At 46.9% G+C, this 18,804-nt stretch overlaps 1 pseudogene; it reads left to right on the forward strand.

Moving 5' to 3' along the window:
* Positions 1-258: 258 nt before the first annotated feature.
* LOC142259377 (U2 spliceosomal RNA) lies at positions 259-464 on the forward strand (annotated as a pseudogene).
* Positions 465-18,804: the final 18,340 nt, after the last annotated feature.

The raw sequence follows: 18,804 nt of genomic DNA on the forward strand, positions 1-18,804 counted from the left end.
TTCTGTAGGCGTGGGTTTGTCTCCCTCTCCCTAAGATGTGTCCGGTATAGGCCAGGGTGCCACTCAAGGCCGTAACCAATTCGGGTTATAGCTTCTCGGCCTTTTGGCTAAGATCAAGTGTAGTTTCGGAGGACGCTACCTTGGTCGGTACTGGAAGGTGCCTGGGATTGCACGTCTGCCGGCCTTGAGGGAGTGTGTGTGCCTTCTGGTGACACATAGCCCTCTTGTGCCTGGACGGTTCCCAGGCAACGGGAGGCGATCACCTTTGTTATTTTGAAGTCCTACTGATAAACAGAAAAAAAAAAAATTAAATCTGTTCTTATCAGTTTAATATCTGATACGTCCCCTCTCTAGGGACCATATATTAAATGGATTTTTAGAACAAGGAGATGGAAAAAATCTTGCTCTGTCCACTCCACGCATTGACCTGGTATTGCAGTACCTCCAGGACCGGTGCACCCCTTCTTAACCGAGTTTCCAAAAGCAGAACTCAATTCACCTGATTCAAATGAGCCCCATTAGTGAATTGAAAGAAAGCAAAAACTTTATATGCACCTCAATTTGGCCAATTCACTTTTCACACTTTCACCCTTTTTTTTTATCTTTCACACCTTTTACTTGCTTTATTGATGCAAAAGCTGTGCCAAATAGCAAACTCATCTCCACTCAACTTGACCAACTCTGCTATGTCCCGTGCAGTATCTTATTCTCAGTCTTATCTAGATCATTTGCAATTGAATAGAATAGATCCCTTTTGGACACATTGGATTCAGCTGCTGCAGTGACTGCAGGTGTTAGAAGATGCAGACTTGGCATCAGGTGCTGTCTATCAGATTCCACTCCAATTAAAGCTTCCATTGTTTTTCGGTGTTTTCTTTGAGCAATGATGATGTCTTTAGTGATCTGTTGGCTCCCTCTCCTGGAGGAAGAGTTTGCTTGCTCTTGGACTTTCAAAAAGAGAGGTCATGATAGACATTTAGCTTCTGAGCCCAATTGGGGACAGTCATGGGTGATGAATGTTTTGCAACCTGCTGCGAAGCCTGATACCGCAATATAAGGAACGTCAAATACTAAGAATGGGCGGCCTATGAAAGAATTAGTACTTTCATTAAGCATACTTAAACGGCTAATTGGGAATAGACAAACTGTAAAAAGCCCTCTGAGAAAGCCCCTCTCTATCCTTTGTCAGTAAGCTTTTCTGTAGTCTGCCTGTTGATGTATTTTCCGTTTGAACAGTGCACAACATGAAGTGACGGAACACTGGCTTGTCACAATGTCCCCCGCTGACATCACAATAGCGCTGCTGCCTAGAAAGCCAGCTGCGCAGCAGAAGTTGCTCTTTGGGTGGGATGGTGGGCTAATGTATCTATTCCTGCTTGGTGAGAGTTTGACATGATCTAGAGCAACGAGTTCCAGCGGCTAGCGGTTGATTATTGGCTGTAATGGGGCTTTCTGGCTGGTGCTAGCCTTTCTTCTTAGCACACAGGAACCACAATCCCTACACCATGCTTCGATGGATTCTCTCATCCCAGCCCAGTAAAACTACATATTTCACACAGTTATAGGCAGCCCATGGGCATTCACCTGGATTAAAACCCATAACAGCTCATAGACCAAACAATCAATCTACCACTGGACCAAAGACAGGAAGCTAAATCCACTGCCTGCGGTAACTAACTTAATCCTATAGGCTACTCACACAACAAACCCAAGAGAAAGGAAAAAAACATGGCTTCGATTATCCATCCAATGAAAACGCATAACCATTGTGAGCCATTGGACAATGCAATTGCACACATGGTGACATGGTGCACGGCCCAATGAATCAAGTCTGTACTTCATATTCACGGTTTAAGCCCTTGGGTTTTAATGTGTCCAGAGTACATATCCAGAAAGATTCCCTTTTTTTGTGCTAAGCACAAGTCAACAATACATTGTAAGCAGATTCTATTACCAGTCCCACACCATTTTGTGACGCATAATCACACAGTGGCCCAATTAAGATTCCAAGTCATCGAACATGTCCCAGCCATACGCAGAGGAGGCAATAGAATTAGGAAGCTCAAAGAAAGGGAATCTTTCTGGATATATACTCTGGGCACGTTGGAACCCAAGGGCTTAAACCATGAATATGAAGAACCGACTTGATTCATTGGGCCGTGCACATTTTTTCTAACGCCCGGTTCTTTTTCGTGTTCACACTATATATGGTTCCACTATGTATGGAGTTCCATTCTTCCTTGTTTTTTATTTGTCATGTTTGTCATGTCTAATCAACTGGTTACATTATGTCTGATTACCTTGTCTAACAGTTTTTTCTCCCCTTTCTTTACCTTCCATGTTCCCATAGTCACGTGAAATATCCCTGTTGCACTTGATTACGGCTCACTATTCACTATAGGATGTCTTATATCTAACATCACACTCTCACCCATCAGCACTCTATAGGTTTGTATAAGGTATGCGCTTACACATCCGGTCCTCCATAGGTATTTCCACTTATGTAACACTATCCCTATGATCACTCATAACTCATACCCTTGTAGTCAATTACAGCCTCCTCTCTCCCCCCCCTCCCCTTCTCCCTTTCCATCTATAATTTTGCCATATATACTAGCAAACACTCAGTGTACCTAGTGGCATCCTATACGTGGCTATTGGACCTTGCTATAGTCCCACTAGTGCCAAGACATTTGCAGAGCGCATCTGCCTGCGTTGCACACTCCAACTAATTATAAGTAAGCCATTATACTAGAAAACACTCAGTGTACCTAGTGGCATCCTATACGTGGCTATTGGACCTTGCTATAGTCCCACTAGTGCCAAGACATTTGCAGAGCGCATCTGCCTGCGTTGCACACTCCAACTAATTATAAGTAAGCCATTATACTAGCAAACACTCAGTGTACCTAGTGGCATCCTATCTGTGGCTATTGGACTTTGCTATAGTCCCACTAGTGCCAAGACATTTGCAGAGCGCATCTGCCTGCGTTGCACACTCCAACTAATTATAAGTAAGCCATTATACTAGCAAACACTCAGTGTACCTAGTGGCATCCTATACGTGGCTATTGGACCTTGCTATAGTCCCACTAGTGCCAAGACATTTGCAGAGCGCATCTGCCTGCGTTGCACACTCCAACTAATTATAAGTAAGCCATTATACTAGCAAACACTCAGTGTACCTAGTGGCATCCTATACGTGGCTATTGGACCTTGCTATAGTCCCACTAGTGCCAAGACATTTGCAGAGCGCATCTGCCTGCGTTGCACACTCCAACTAATTATAAGTAAGCCATTATACTAGCAAACACTCAGTGTACCTAGTGGCATCCTATACGTGGCTATTGGACCTTGCTATAGTCCCACTAGTGCCAAGACATTTGCAGAGCGCATCTGCCTGCGTTGCACACTCCAACTAATTATAAGTAAGCCATTATACTAGCAAAAACTCAGTGTACCTAGTGGCATCCTATCTGTGGCTATTGGACTTTGCTATAGTCCCACTAGTGCAAAGACATTTGCAGAGCACGTCTGCCTGCATTGCACACTCCAACTTTTTTAAACTAAGCAATTTTACTAGCAAACACTCAGTGTACCTAGTGGCATCCTATACGTGGCTATTGGACTTTGCTATAGTCCCACTAGTGCCAAGACATTTGCAGAGCGCATCTGCCTGCGTTGCACACTCCAACTAATTTTAACTTAGCCATTATACTAGCAAACACTCAGTGTACCTAGTGGCATCCTATACGTGGCTATTGGACCTTGCTATAGTCCCACTAGTGCCAAGACATTTGCAGAGCGCATCTGCCTGCGTTGCACACTCCAACTAATTATAAGTAAGCCATTATACTAGCAAACACTCAGTGTACCTAGTGTCATCCTATACGTGGCTATTGGACTTTGCTATAGTCCCACTAGTGCCAAGACATTTGCAGAGCGCATCTGCCTGCGTTGCACACTCCAACTAATTATAAGTAAGCCATTATACTAGCAAACACTCAGTGTACCTAGTGGCATCCTATACGTGGCTATTGGACCTTGCTATAGTCCCACTAGTGCCAAGACATTTGCAGAGCGCATCTGCCTGCGTTGCACACTCCAACTAATTATAAGTAAGCCATTATACTAGCAAACACTCAGTGTACCTAGTGGCATCCTATCTGTGGCTATTGGACTTTGCTATAGTCCCACTAGTGCCAAGACATTTGCAGAGCGCATCTGCCTGCGTTGCACACTCCAACTAATTATAAGTAAGCCATTATACTAGCAAACACTCAGTGTACCTAGTGGCATCCTATACGTGGCTATTGGACTTTGCTATAGTCCCACTAGTGCCAAGACATTTGCAGAGCGCATCTGCCTGCGTTGCACACTCCAACTAATTATAAGTAAGCCATTATACTAGCAAACACTCAGTGTACCTAGTGGCATCCTATACGTGGCTATTGGACTTTGCTATAGTCCCACTAGTGCCAAGACATTTGCAGAGCGCATCTGCCTGCGTTGCACACTCCAACTAATTTTAACTTAGCCATTATACTAGCAAACACTCAGTGTACCTAGTGGCATCCTATACGTGGCTATTGGACTTTGCTATAGTCCCACTAGTGCCAAGACATTTGCAGAGCGCATCTGCCTGCGTTGCACACTCCAACTAATTATAAGTAAGCCATTATACTAGCAAACACTCAGTGTACCTAGTGGCATCCTATACGTGGCTATTGGACTTTGCTATAGTCCCACTAGTGCCAAGACATTTGCAGAGCGCATCTGCCTGCGTTGCACACTCCAACTAATTTTAACTTAGCCATTATACTAGCAAACACTCAGTGTACCTAGTGGCATCCTATACGTGGCTATTGGACTTTGCTATAGTCCCACTAGTGCCAAGACATTTGCAGAGCGCATCTGCCTGCGTTGCACACTCCAACTCATTATAACTAAGTTGCATTGTGAGGGATATTTATTCTTTATTATTCTGCTGTTAATAAAGCTAGACCACCACTGCAATCTTCACCACCTCTCAATTTTTACTACCACATTTTCAGTCCACAATCTTGTCGCAATCAACATGAGTGGCAAAATGACAGATGCTGGTGGAAAGGGGAAGAGGCGTGGTGGAAAAGGCAAAAAAGGTTTTGTCTGTGGGGAAAGTGGCAAAGCTCCATTATCATCTGCTGAAGATAGACCATCTACCAGCAAAAGTAAGATGTCTACTACTTACCGTGGACAATCCGATGTGCTCCCTTTTTTACGGACACGAACAACAGGAAGAAAGGTAGATGATGGGCAAAAAAGGAAAATGCTTGAATGGATCTCAAGTGGTCCAACAAGTGCCCTCTCAGCCACTTCAAGTACCGCATCCAAAAAACACCAGTCCTCTGAGTTGTCATCCCAATCACACTTGATTTCTCCCAGCTCTGAAGTCTCCATCAGCCCTGCACAGTATGGTGGAACTGAGATGGCTGAGTCTGCAGAGCTGTTCAGTCACACTATAGCCTGGGAATCAGAGGTCTGCTCCCAAGCTACAGTGAGTACAGAACAGGAAATGGTCTGCAGTGATGCCCAGAACCTTTGTGACTCTGATTCAGGCCGTGAGGACCAAGATTCTGAGCATAATGTTGACCCTTTGTCACAAACTGTAACACCTGTGGTTATAGACAATGAGGAACATACTGATGAAGATGAGACGCAGATACCCGATTGGGATGACAACTTAAATATTCGGTCAGGGCAAGAAGAGGCTCGGTCTGAGGGGGAGGGGAGTGCAAACACAACAATTGATGATGAAGTTCTAGATCCCACCTACTGTCAACCCCCAGTCAGGCACTCGAGGAGGTCAACAGAGGCGGTGGAGGAGGATGCAACCGACGACGAAGTTACCTTGCGCCTTCCTGGACAGAGTCGGAGCACTGGTAGCACGTCTACAACTGCATCCTCAGCCACCACTCTGCCTATGAGCATTATTCGGGGTGGATCAACAGGTCGCATGGCCTCTAAGCCTTGCCTAGCCTGGTCCTTTTTTGACATAGAAAAAGATCGCCCAAATCATGTGATATGTAAAATTTGTCATGATTCTTTTAGTAGAGGTCAAAACCTCAGCAGTTTGACAACTTCTTCCATGAATCGTCACATGAATAAATATCATAGGTCCCGGTGGGAAGCTCACTGTGCTGAAATGCTGCAAGAGCGAACCATCCACCGCCCGCCCCTTCCAGTGCATCCGCGCGCTCTTCATCTTCTAGGACTGTGGGGACAGCTGTCACACCTGTTTTTCCACGCCAAACTTCCACCACTGTAACCGCAACAGGCAGTTTGCTTGTAAGGTCGTCAGTTGGTTTGGAAGGGGAAACAAGTGAGTGTGTACAGCTCTCTCAGACATCGATAGCACCAACGTTGGATGAAGGCAACATCATGTCTCCGCCTGCACTTTCCTCACAAACCTGCATTTTTCCAGGGACACCCTACTCAACACCGTCTACACACAGCAGCCAGATCTCTGTCCATCAGATGTGGTCAAATAAAAGGCCACTTCCTCCGACCCATGACAAAGCTAAGAGGTTGACTCTATCCCTCTGTAAGCTGTTGGCTACCGAAATGCTGCCTTTCCGCCTAGTGGACACACAGGATTTTAGAGACCTTATGTCTGTCGCTGTGCCCCAGTACCAGATGCCTAGTCGCCACTACTTCTCTAAGAAAGGTGTGCCCGTGCTACACCAGCATGTCGCACACAACATCACCGCTTCCTTGAGAAACTCTGTGTGTGAACGGGTGCATTTCACCACCGATACTTGGACCAGTAAGCATGGACAGGGACGTTACATGTCGCTGACTGGGCACTGGGTAACTATGGTGATAGATGGTGAAGGGTCTGCTGCACAAGTCTTGCCGTCCCCACGACTTGTGTGTCAATCCTCTGTCTGTCCAAGTTCCGCCACAGCTTCTGCATCCTCCACCTCATCTGGGTCCTCCACCTCCGCCCCAAGCCTGCCTGGTCAGGCCACCAGCGTTCTCACTGCGCAGAAGGAATCACGCACGCCTCATTACTATGCTGGCAGCAGAGCGCAACGGCATCAGGCGGTCTTTAGCTTGACATGTCTTGGGAATAAGAGTCACACAGCTGAGGAGTTGTGGTCAGCTCTGCGGTCCGAGTTTAATAAATGGTTGTCTCCACTCAACCTGCAGCCTGGTAAGGCCGTGTGCGACAATGCTGCAAACCTGGGTGCGGCACTTCGCCTGGGCATTGTGACACACGTACCTTGTATGGCTCACGTGTTGAACCTTGTCGTCCAGCAATTTTTAACACACTATCCCGGCCTAGATGGCCTTCTGAACAGGGCACGAAAACTGTCAGCTCACTTCCGCCGTTCAAGCGCCGCAGCAGAGCGACTTGCATCGCTCCAGAAGTCTTTCGGCCTGCCGGTTCATCGCCTGAAATGCGATGTGGCGACACGCTGGAATTCAACTCTCCACATGTTACAGCGACTGTGGCAGCACCGCAGAGCCCTGGTGCAATACGTCATGACGTATAGCCTGGGCCAACGAGATGCAGAGGTGGGGCAGATCACCCTGATGGAGTGGTCTCAGATCAAGGACCTATGCACCCTTCTGCACAGTTTCGACATGGCGACGAATATGTTTAGCTCTGACAATGCCATTATCAGCATGACGATTCCAGTCATTTACATGCTGGAGCACACGCTAAACACTATTCGGAGTCAGGGGGTGGGACAACATGAAGGGGAGGAACTACAGGAGGATTCATATGCGCAAGGGACAACAACATCACCAAGGTCCAGACGTTCATCATCACCAACGCAGCAGGCATGGGACCATGGGGAACAGGGATCGACAAGGGCGCATAGTAGCAGGCGAAATGTTGAGCAAGGTGCAGGAGAACATGAAGAAATGGAGGACGAACTGTCCATGGACATGGAAGACTCAGCGGATGAGGGAGACCTTGGTCAAATTTCAGTTGAAAGAGGTTGGGGGGAGATGTCAGAGGAAGAAAGAACGGGTAGCACCTCTATGCCACAAACACAGCGTGGACTTGGTCCGCATGGCTGCGCAAGACACATGAGTGCCTTTTTGTTGCACTACCTCCAACATGACAGTCGTATTGTCAAAATTAGAAGTGATGATGACTACTGGATTGCCACACTATTAGATCCCCGGTACAAGTCCAAATTTTGTGACATAATTCCAGCCATAGAAAGGGACGCACGTATGCAGGAGTATCAGCAGAAGCTGTTACTCGATCTTAGCTCGGCTTTTCCACCAAACAACCGTGCAGGTGCAGGGAGGGAATCTCCCAGTTGTAACTTGACAAACATGGGACGGTCTCGTCATCTTCAACAGTCTACCCGTACCAGTAGGACCGTATCTGGTGCCGGTAACAGCAATTTTATGGAATCTTTTCATAATTTTTTTAGACCCTCTTTTGCAAGGCCACCAGAGACAACAAGTCTGACACATACTCAACGGCTGGAGAGGATGATACAGGAGTATCTCCAAATGAACATCGATGCCATGACTGTGCAACTGGAGCCTTGCTCCTTTTGGGCTTCAAACCTAGAAAAATGGCCAGAGCTCTCCAGTTACGCCTTGGAGATTTTGTCGTGTCCAGCTGCCAGCGTTGTCTCTGAACGTGTATTCAGTGCTGCTGCACTTTCCCCACAGACAAAACCTTTTTTGCCTTTTCCACCACGCCTCTTCCCCTTTCCACCAGCATCTGTCATTTTGCCACTCATGTTGATTGCGACAAGATTGTGGACTGAAAATGTGGTAGTAAAAATTGAGAGGTGGTGAAGATTGCAGTGGTGGTCTAGCTTTATTAACAGCAGAATAATAAAGAATAAATATCCCTGACAATGCAACTTAGTTATAATGAGTTGGAGTGTGCAACGCAGGCAGATGCGCTCTGCAAATGTCTTGGCACTAGTGGGACTATAGCAAAGTCCAATAGCCACGTATAGGATGCCACTAGGTACACTGAGTGTTTGCTAGTATAATGGCTAAGTTAAAATTAGTTGGAGTGTGCAACGCAGGCAGATGCGCTCTGCAAATGTCTTGGCACTAGTGGGACTATAGCAAAGTCCAATAGCCACGTATAGGATGCCACTAGGTACACTGAGTGTTTGCTAGTATAATGGCTTACTTATAATTAGTTGGAGTGTGCAACGCAGGCAGATGCGCTCTGCAAATGTCTTGGCACTAGTGGGACTATAGCAAAGTCCAATAGCCACGTATAGGATGCCACTAGGTACACTGAGTGTTTGCTAGTATAATGGCTTACTTATAATTAGTTGGAGTGTGCAACGCAGGCAGATGCGCTCTGCAAATGTCTTGGCACTAGTGGGACTATAGCAAAGTCCAATAGCCACAGATAGGATGCCACTAGGTACACTGAGTGTTTGCTAGTATAATGGTTTACTTATAATTAGTTGGAGTGTGCAACGCAGGCAGATGCGCTCTGCAAATGTCTTGGCACTAGTGGGACTATAGCAAGGTCCAATAGCCACGTATAGGATGCCACTAGGTACACTGAGTGTTTGCTAGTATAATGGCTTACTTATAATTAGTTGGAGTGTGCAACGCAGGCAGATGCGCTTTGCAAATGTCTTGGCACTAGTGGGACTATAGCAAAGTCCAATAGCCACGTATAGGATGCCACTAGGTACACTGAGTGTTTGCTAGTATAATGGCTTACTTATAATTAGTTGGAGTGTGCAACGCAGGCAGATGCGCTCTGCAAATGTCTTGGCACTAGTGGGACTATAGCAAGGTCCAATAGCCACGTATAGGATGCCACTAGGTACACTGAGTGTTTGCTAGTATAATGGCTTACTTATAATTAGTTGGAGTGTGCAACGCAGGCAGATGCGCTCTGCAAATGTCTTGGCACTAGTGGGACTATAGCAAAGTCCAATAGCCACGTATAGGATGCCACTAGGTACACTGAGTGTTTGCTAGTATAATGGCTAAGTTAAAATTAGTTGGAGTGTGCAACGCAGGCAGATGCGCTCTGCAAATGTCTTGGCACTAGTGGGACTATAGCAAAGTCCAATAGCCACATATAGGATGCCACTAGGTACACTGAGTGTTTGCTAGTAAAATTGCTTAGTTTAAAAAAGTTGGAGTGTGCAATGCAGGCAGACGTGCTCTGCAAATGTCTTTGCACTAGTGGGACTATAGCAAAGTCCAATAGCCACAGATAGGATGCCACTAGGTACACTGAGTTTTTGCTAGTATAATGGCTTACTTATAATTAGTTGGAGTGTGCAACGCAGGCAGATGCGCTCTGCAAATGTCTTGGCACTAGTGGGACTATAGCAAGGTCCAATAGCCACGTATAGGATGCCACTAGGTACACTGAGTGTTTGCTAGTATAATGGCTTACTTATAATTAGTTGGAGTGTGCAACGCAGGCAGATGCGCTCTGCAAATGTCTTGGCACTAGTGGGACTATAGCAAGGTCCAATAGCCACGTATAGGATGCCACTAGGTACACTGAGTGTTTGCTAGTATAATGGCTTACTTATAATTAGTTGGAGTGTGCAACGCAGGCAGATGCGCTCTGCAAATGTCTTGGCACTAGTGGGACTATAGCAAAGTCCAATAGCCACAGATAGGATGCCACTAGGTACACTGAGTGTTTGCTAGTATAATGGCTTACTTATAATTAGTCGGAGTGTGCAACGCAGGCAGATGTATCTGCAAATGTCTTGGCACTAGTGGGACTATAGCAAGGTCCAATAGCCACGTATAGAATGCCACTAGGTACACTGAGTGTTTGCTAGTATAATGGCTTACTTATAATTAGTTGGAGTGTGCAACGCAGGCAGATGCGCTCTGCAAATGTCTTGGCACTAGTGGGACTATAGCAAGGTCCAATAGCCACGTATAGGATGCCACTAGGTACACTGAGTGTTTGCTAGTATAATCGCTTACTTATAATTAGTTGGAGTGTGCAACGCAGGCAGATGCGCTCTGCGCTCTGCAAATGTCTTGGCACTAGTGGGACTATAGCAAAGTCCAATAGCCACAGATAGGATGCCACTAGGTACACTGAGTGTTTGCTAGTATAATGGCTTACTTATAATTAGTTGGAGTGTGCAACGCAGGCAGATGCGCTCTGCAAATGTCTTGGCACTAGTGGGACTATAGCAAAGTCCAATAGCCACGTATAGGATGCCACTAGGTACACTGAGTGTTTGCTAGTATAATGGCTAAGTTAAAATTAGTTGGAGTGTGCAACGCAGGCAGATGCGCTCTGCAAATGTCTTGGCACTAGTGGGACTATAGCAAAGTCCAATAGCCACGTATAGGATGCCACTAGGTACACTGAGTGTTTGCTAGTAAAATTGCTTAGTTTAAAAAAGTTGGAGTGTGCAATGCAGGCAGACGTGCTCTGCAAATGTCTTTGCACTAGTGGGACTATAGCAAAGTCCAATAGCCACAGATAGGATGCCACTAGGTACACTGAGTGTTTGCTAGTATAATGGCTTAGTTATAATGAGTTGGAGTGTGCAGAGGACAGGAGGGTACAGTGGCAGGATTGTGGTGCTCTGGGTAGAGGAATGGAAGCCTGCCTTTCTATTCCCTCCTAATGGTGAAATGCAGGGAGGAAATCCCTGACCTTGGCTACACAGATGCTGTTGCTGTTTGCAGGACCTGTCACCTATGGCTCTCTGACCCTGCCGGTTTGAGCCCTTAAAAGGACTGCTATAAAGTGCTCTCCCTATGCTGTCTAACGCTGTGTATGCAGCGCATACAGCTGTATCGGCTATAGGACTCAGGAGGACGGAGCTGCGACAGTGATGTCTGACACCAAAGACGCAGAAGGCAGATAATGGCGTCCGTGAAGAAAATGTCCGGTTTTATAATGCAGGGACATGTGACATGCAGATCCTATCACACATGCCGTTGCTTCTCTGGCTCAAAGTCAACTTAGCTGTGTGTGTGTCTGTGATTGGCTGACATGCTGGCCCGCCCCACAAGACGCGCGCACTTAGGGAAGGAAGACAAGAAAAAAAAAAAAAAATGGCGATCGCCATTATAGAAACAGCAGTGATCTGAAGGCGCTGTTCACGCACACTATACACTGAAATGTGATAATAGTTTGATTCACAGAGTGACTTACACTATTACAGCAGAAACCAAGCTATGATTTAGCTGTTTTTTGGCTGCTAGAACCGTTCTCGAACGTTTCTAGAACTATCGAGCTTTTGCAAAAAGCTCGAGTTCTAGTTCGATCTAGAACATGCCCCAAAATCACTCGAGCCTAGAACTGGAGAACCACGAACCGCGCTCAACTCTATCCAGGAGCTTTGGTTCCCTGAGTTTCCAATAGCAAATGTCTAGAAAAAACTCTGTCCATTGGCACAACTCAGCAAGAAAACGAGAAGACCGAGAAGATATATTTCATTTATCTTAATGCCACCTTATTAACAGCACTAAACCCTTCTATTATGTCCCTTAGCCTTTTGAGCTTATCCTCTGGTAAGCGGAAGACCATGCCTCTGGTATCGATCTCAGTGCCTAAAAACTGTATTATAGTAGCCAATCAGAATACAAAAGGATGCATAGGAAGCGTGACTTTATTTCAATATTTTAAAACAATCCAATAAAATGAAGAAAAGTCACTCATACAAGATCCACAGAAGTTGTATAATACATACATAAATCAAAACACTATAAGGCCTGTTTCACACGTCAGTGATTCTGGTACGTTTGTGCTTTTTTTTAAACATAACAGAATCACTGAGATACGCAGATCCATTATAATGAATGGGTCTGCTCACACATCAGTGATTTTTCACTGCACGTGTCTCCGTGCGGCGTACCCGCGTGTCCGTGATTGCTGCACGGAGACATGTCCATTTTTTTCTGGCATCACTGATAGGATGTCCATAAGGTGGCAGCAGAGCATAACAGAAAAAGGTGCCTATTGTGCACTGAAAAGACCCAATGTGATGCACCAGACATATAGAGCCCTAATGGATTCACAAATATAAGATATATCATGAATGACTACTGCATAATGAACGCTAGTATGAAAAAAGAAAGGAATCCATAAAAATAAATAATAAATGGTGCACATATGTTAGAGCCCCACCGAAGGACAAAAAAAGTCTGATGGAAATAGAGAGCATATAGGAACAATAAGAATGTGCAACAGAGAGGAAGGTGAGAATGCAGGATCAATCACTGCCTGTCAGATATTAATAATCAGGGAAATAACTCTGGAGCAGACGCACAAATTAGGGTCTTACCTGGTAAGGTAACAAATAATTAATAGTAGTTGCACTCACCTATTAAGGTTGTGCCAGTCACAACCCCTAAATGCACGTTACAAATGGCGACAGCCGCAGCCCCTAGTAGAAGAGCAATAACGTATAGGAGGAAAATCGGGTGCGTGCCGCGCTGTCACCAAAGGAAACTGATGTTAATTATTTCATCTCTTTATTCTTTTTTCCGGTCAATGTGTTTCAGAGATCACTGTCTCCTTCATCAGGGCAAAAAAAGAACAGTATGCAATCAAAGGAGGAAGAACCTCTATATATACACATATGGAGCTACGTCAGAGGACTGACTGCTGTATTTCAAATACTGCCGGGATGGTCAACTGTTACAATACCGGCCATAAAAGTTCTCAAGTGATATATTGAGAAACATTTATAAAATCACTGGGGTATAGTGTTTCAAATTTCATCAGCTTTTTGAGACAAAAATCAGAAAAAGAAGTAGGACAAAATGAAAAAAAGAAAAAAAAGAAGAAAAAAAAACCAAAAAGGGAGCATTGAGCTCCAGACCCTGTATTGAGTCTTAGAAGTGTAGTGACAAGTGCATCTGTCCACAACCCTGTAAGGGTGAACGGGATGACGGACAAGAAAAATTATGTTCGTGGCAAAAAATGGTGGTGTTGCTATATAAAATTGCATTAAGAATAAAGAAAGGAAAAATTTCTTTATAAAAGTAGTGACGAAAAAAGTGGAAAAAAGGGGAGTGTAAGCCATTTTACTAATAAATAGTGATGAGCGAGCATGCTTGTTACTACTCGGTACTCGCACGAGTATCACTGTACTCGGTCTACTCGACGGGGACCGAGTAATCTCGCGATACTCGTGCTGTACTCGTGGTCTTCATCCCTGCATGTTGGCGCTCTTTTGAGAGCCAGCCCTCATGCAGGGATTGGCTGGCAGACCACTGCAATGCCACAGCCCTGTTAGTTGTGGAATTGCAGTGATTGGCCGGCCTGCACAGCGTGACCGAGCCTTTATACCGGCGGGCGCGCTGTGCTCTGCTCACAGCTATCCAGACAGTCAGTGCAGGGAGAGGGTCGCTACTTCAGGGAAAGGTTTGCGGCCCTTTATAGCTATTTCCGTAGCAGGGCTGCAAACAGTGTGACCAAAAGTCCTTCTCAGGACTATTCTAGTTGTATACAGGCAGGCAGGGTATAGCCAGGTCGGAGTACAGTAGCAGAGTCCTTCTCAGGACTATTGTTGCTGTATACAGGCAGGGTATAGCCAGGTTGGAATACAGGCTAGTGACCAAAAGAGTCCTTGTCAGGACTATTGTAGCAGTATACAGGCAGGCAGGCAGGCAGGCAGGGTATATAGCCATTCCTAGTGGTGACCGTATACCAGCCTTCATCATATCTGGGGCTGGTGTACACAGTCTAAAACAGTCCTGATAGTGTCAGACTTCTCAGCAATTGTCGCTCCTAAAACCTGTTAGGTTCTTAGTGCGTCCGTGCTTGCATTTAAAAACCGCACGTGTGTGCCTGTCGGTGGCAGCGTACAGGTGCACTTGTGTGCGTTTTTACCAAACTATTATATAACGCACAAGTGTAGTGTATAATACACGTCAGTCAGCAGTGGCTGATAGTGTCAGAGTTCTCGTCATTAATTTTTGCTCCTAAAACCTGTGTTAGGTTCTTAGTGCGTCCGTGCTTGCATTTAAAAACCGCACGTGTGTGCCTGTCGGTGGCAGCGTACAGGTGCACTTGTGTGCGTTTTTACCAAACTATTATATAACGCACAAGTGTAGTGTATAATACACGTCAGTCAGCAGTGGCTGATAGTGTCAGAGTTCTCGTCATTAATTTTTGCTCCTAAAACCTGTTAGGTTCTTAGTGCGTCCGTGCTTGCATTTAAAAACCGCACGTGTGTGCCTGTCGGTGGCAGCGTACAGGTGCACTTGTGTGCGTTTTTACCAAACTATTATATAACGCACAAGTGTAGTGTATAATACACGTCAGTCAGCAGTGGCTGATAGTGTCAGAGTTCTCGTCATTAATTTTTGCTCCTAAAACCTGTTAGGTTCTTACTGCGTCCGTGCTTGCATTTAAAAACCGCACGTGTGTGCCTGTCGGTGGCAGCGTACAGGTGCACTTGTGTGCGTTTTTACCAAACTATTATATAACGCACAAGTGTAGTGTATAATACACGTCAGTCAGCAGTGGCTGATAGTGTCAGAGTTCTCATCATTAATTTTTGCTCCTAAAACCTGTTAGGTTCTTAGTGTGTCCGTGCTTGCATTTAAAAACCGCACGTGTGTGCCTGTCGGTGGCAGCGTACAGGTGCACAATTTGCACAAACTTTGATATAACGCCCAAGTCTAGTGAATACACGTCAGCACAGCATTGCAAAATGCGCAAGGGCGTTGGCAAGGAACAAGGAAGAGGACGTGATGGTGGTGCAGGCAGAGGCCGAGGTCGTGGGCAAGCTCTAATTTTGCCACAACAAAGGGCCACATCTAGTCGCTCGCACGTCCTGTCCCAAATTCTTAGGGACCGCAGCAGTACACCGCTCTTGAACCAAGACCAGTGTCAACAGGTTGTTAGTTGGATAGCGGATAATGCTTCCAGTCAGATTGGCACCACCACAAACACTCTGTCTTCCACACGGTCAAGTGTCAGTAGCCGTGATACTGCACCGCACATTTCAGAACCTGATCCTCCTTCCTACCACAAGGCTGAGTACACGTCCTCGGACATTAATGATCCCACACTTGGACACTCGGAAGAGCTGTTCACGTTTCCATTCGCACATTCTGGCCTCTCGCCAGCTCATGTTGAAGTGGGTCATGAGGAGATCGTATGTACAGATGGCCAAATATTTGAGCAGCCACGTTCTCACGAAGTTGGCAACGTGTCTCAACAAGGGGTGGACGATGATGAGACACAATTGTCAGGAAGTCAGGAGGAGGAGCAGGGTGCGGAAGAGGAAGACGACGTGGTGGATGATCCAGTAACTGACCCAACCTGGCAGGAGGATATGCAGAGCGAGGACAGCAGTGCACAGGGGGAGGGAGGCGTAGCATCCCAACAGGCAGTAAGAAGCAGGGTGGTGGCTCCAGGCAGAAGTCAGGCAACCGTTCCCCGGAACAACAACACGACACAAGGTGCCTGTACAAATGTTAGGTCTTCCCGAGTCTGGCAGTTTTTTAAGTTGGATCCAGATGATTCTAAAAAGGCCATTTGCAACACCTGCCGTGCCAGCATCAGCAGGGGTACCAAAACTAGCAGCCTGACCACCACCAGCATGATCAGGCACATGTCAGCCAAGCACCCGACTTTGTGGGAAGTACAACAGAGTCGAGGAGCAGTGCTTGCTAATGTCACTGCTACGTCTTCGCTGGTTGTGCATGCGAGCCAATCCCCTGTCCATGCTGCCTGCGAACAAGCCTCCTCCGGTCCTGCACCTGCAGTTGCCTACTCAGAAATAACACCATCATCAAGCACGTCCTTGTCCCAGCGCAGCGTTCAGTTATCCATTCAGCAAACCTTTGAACGCAGGCGCAAATACACTGCCAACACCCCACATGCCACAGTTCTAAATGCTAACATTTCGCGACTGCTTGCGCTGGAAATGTTGCCTTTTAGGCTGGTGGAGACAGAAGCATTCCGCGACCTGATGGCGGCAGCTGTCCCACGTTACTCGGTCCCCAGCCGCCACTATTTCTCCCGGTGTGCCGTCCCCGCGTTGCATAACCACGTGTCACAAAACATCACACGTGCCCTGAACAACGCTGTTTCACCCAAAGTCCACCTAACCACAGACACGTGGACAAGTGCTTGTGGGCGAGGCCGCTACATCTCGTTGACGGCACACTGGGTTAATATTGTGGAAGCTGGGACCCAGTCTGAGCGAGGGACGGAACACGTCCTTCCCACACCAAGGTTTGCAGGCCCTACCTCAGTCAGTGTTTCACCCACACTCTACAGCTCCGGAATGTCATGCTCTTCAGCCTCCTCCTCCTCCTGCGCATCCTCATCCACTGTACCCTCCACACCAGTCCCAAGCTGGAAGCACTGCAGCACTGCCTCGGCGAAGCGGCAACAGGCTGTGCTGAAGCTAATCTGCATAGGTGACAAACCCCACAATGCAGAAGAGCTGTGGACAGCTCTGAAACAGCAGGCAGATCACTGGCTCACACCTCTGAACCTAAAGCCAGGAAAGGTCGTGTGTGACAATGGCCGGAACCTGGTGGCGGCTTTGAGGCGAGGCCAGCTGACACATGTTCCATGCGTGGCCCATGTGCTCAACCTCGTGGTTCAGCGGTTTCTAAAGTCATACCCAGAGCTGTCTGATCTGCTGGTAAAAGTTCGCCGCCTGTCTGCACATTTTCGAAAGTCACCTACTGCTTCAGCCGGCCTTGCCGGCTTTCAGCGCAGTTTGCATCTTCCGGCTCACAGACTGGTGTGTGATGTCCCCACGCGTTGGAATTCAACTCTGCACATGTTGGTCAGGATATGTGAGCAGAAGAGGGCAGTTGTTGAGTACCTGCATCACCTAAGCCGTCGGGAAATGGGTCAAACTCCACACATAACACCTGAGGAGTGGAGATGGATGTCCGACCTATGTACCATCCTCCAAAACTTTGAGGACTCCACCAAGATGGTGAGTGGTGATGACGCCATTATTAGCGTCACCATACCGCTACTCTGCCTTCTAAAACGGTCTCTGCTCAAAACCAAACATGATGCATTGCAGGCGGAGCGCGATGAGTTGCAGCAAGAAACAGTAGTGGGTGTGGGTGATAACACACAGCCCAGCCTCGTCTCATCACAACGTGCAGTGGAGGACTATGACGAGGAGGAGGATGAAGACATGGAGCAAATCTCCGGCCAAATTGAGGATATGACATGCACACCAGTCATATCCTCGGTTCAGCGTGGCTGGCCAGAGGACAGGGTAGATGAGGAGGAGGAGGAGGAGGAGGAGGAGGAGGACAGCATGTTCAGTCAACGTGTTGGTCAGGCTACTGAAGTCCTGGCTGTTAAGAGTCTGGCGCACATGGCTGACTTTATGGTAAGCTGCCTGTCTCGTGACCCTCGCGTTAAGAACATCTTGGCCGACAATCATTACTGGTTGGTAACACTGTTAGACCCACGCTACAAGGAGAACTTTATGTCTCTTATTCCCGAGGCGGAGAGGTCAACCAAAATGCAGCAGTTCCGGAAGGCCATAGTCACGGAAGTAGGCAAAGCATTCCCCTCACAAAACGCTAGCGGCATAGGTCAGGAATCAGTGGACAACCAAGGCGTACAGCCGAGAGAGGCACAAGTCCAATCCGCCAGAGGTAGGGGAACAGTCTTTAAGATGTGGGACAGTTTTCTCAGCCCCTCACGTACCACAGCCCCTGAGGTGCGGGGTAGTGCCACAAGAAATCCTAAGTTTGCCCAGATGCTCAAGGAGTACCTTGCAGATCGAACAACTGTACTCCGACATTCCTCTGTGCCTTACAATTATTGGGTATCCAAGGTGGACACGTGGCATGAATTGGCTCTCT

Source organism: Anomaloglossus baeobatrachus (genome assembly GCF_048569485.1).
Source record: "Anomaloglossus baeobatrachus isolate aAnoBae1 chromosome 7 unlocalized genomic scaffold, aAnoBae1.hap1 SUPER_7_unloc_1, whole genome shotgun sequence".
NCBI classification, from domain to species: Eukaryota; Metazoa; Chordata; class Amphibia; order Anura; family Aromobatidae; genus Anomaloglossus; species Anomaloglossus baeobatrachus.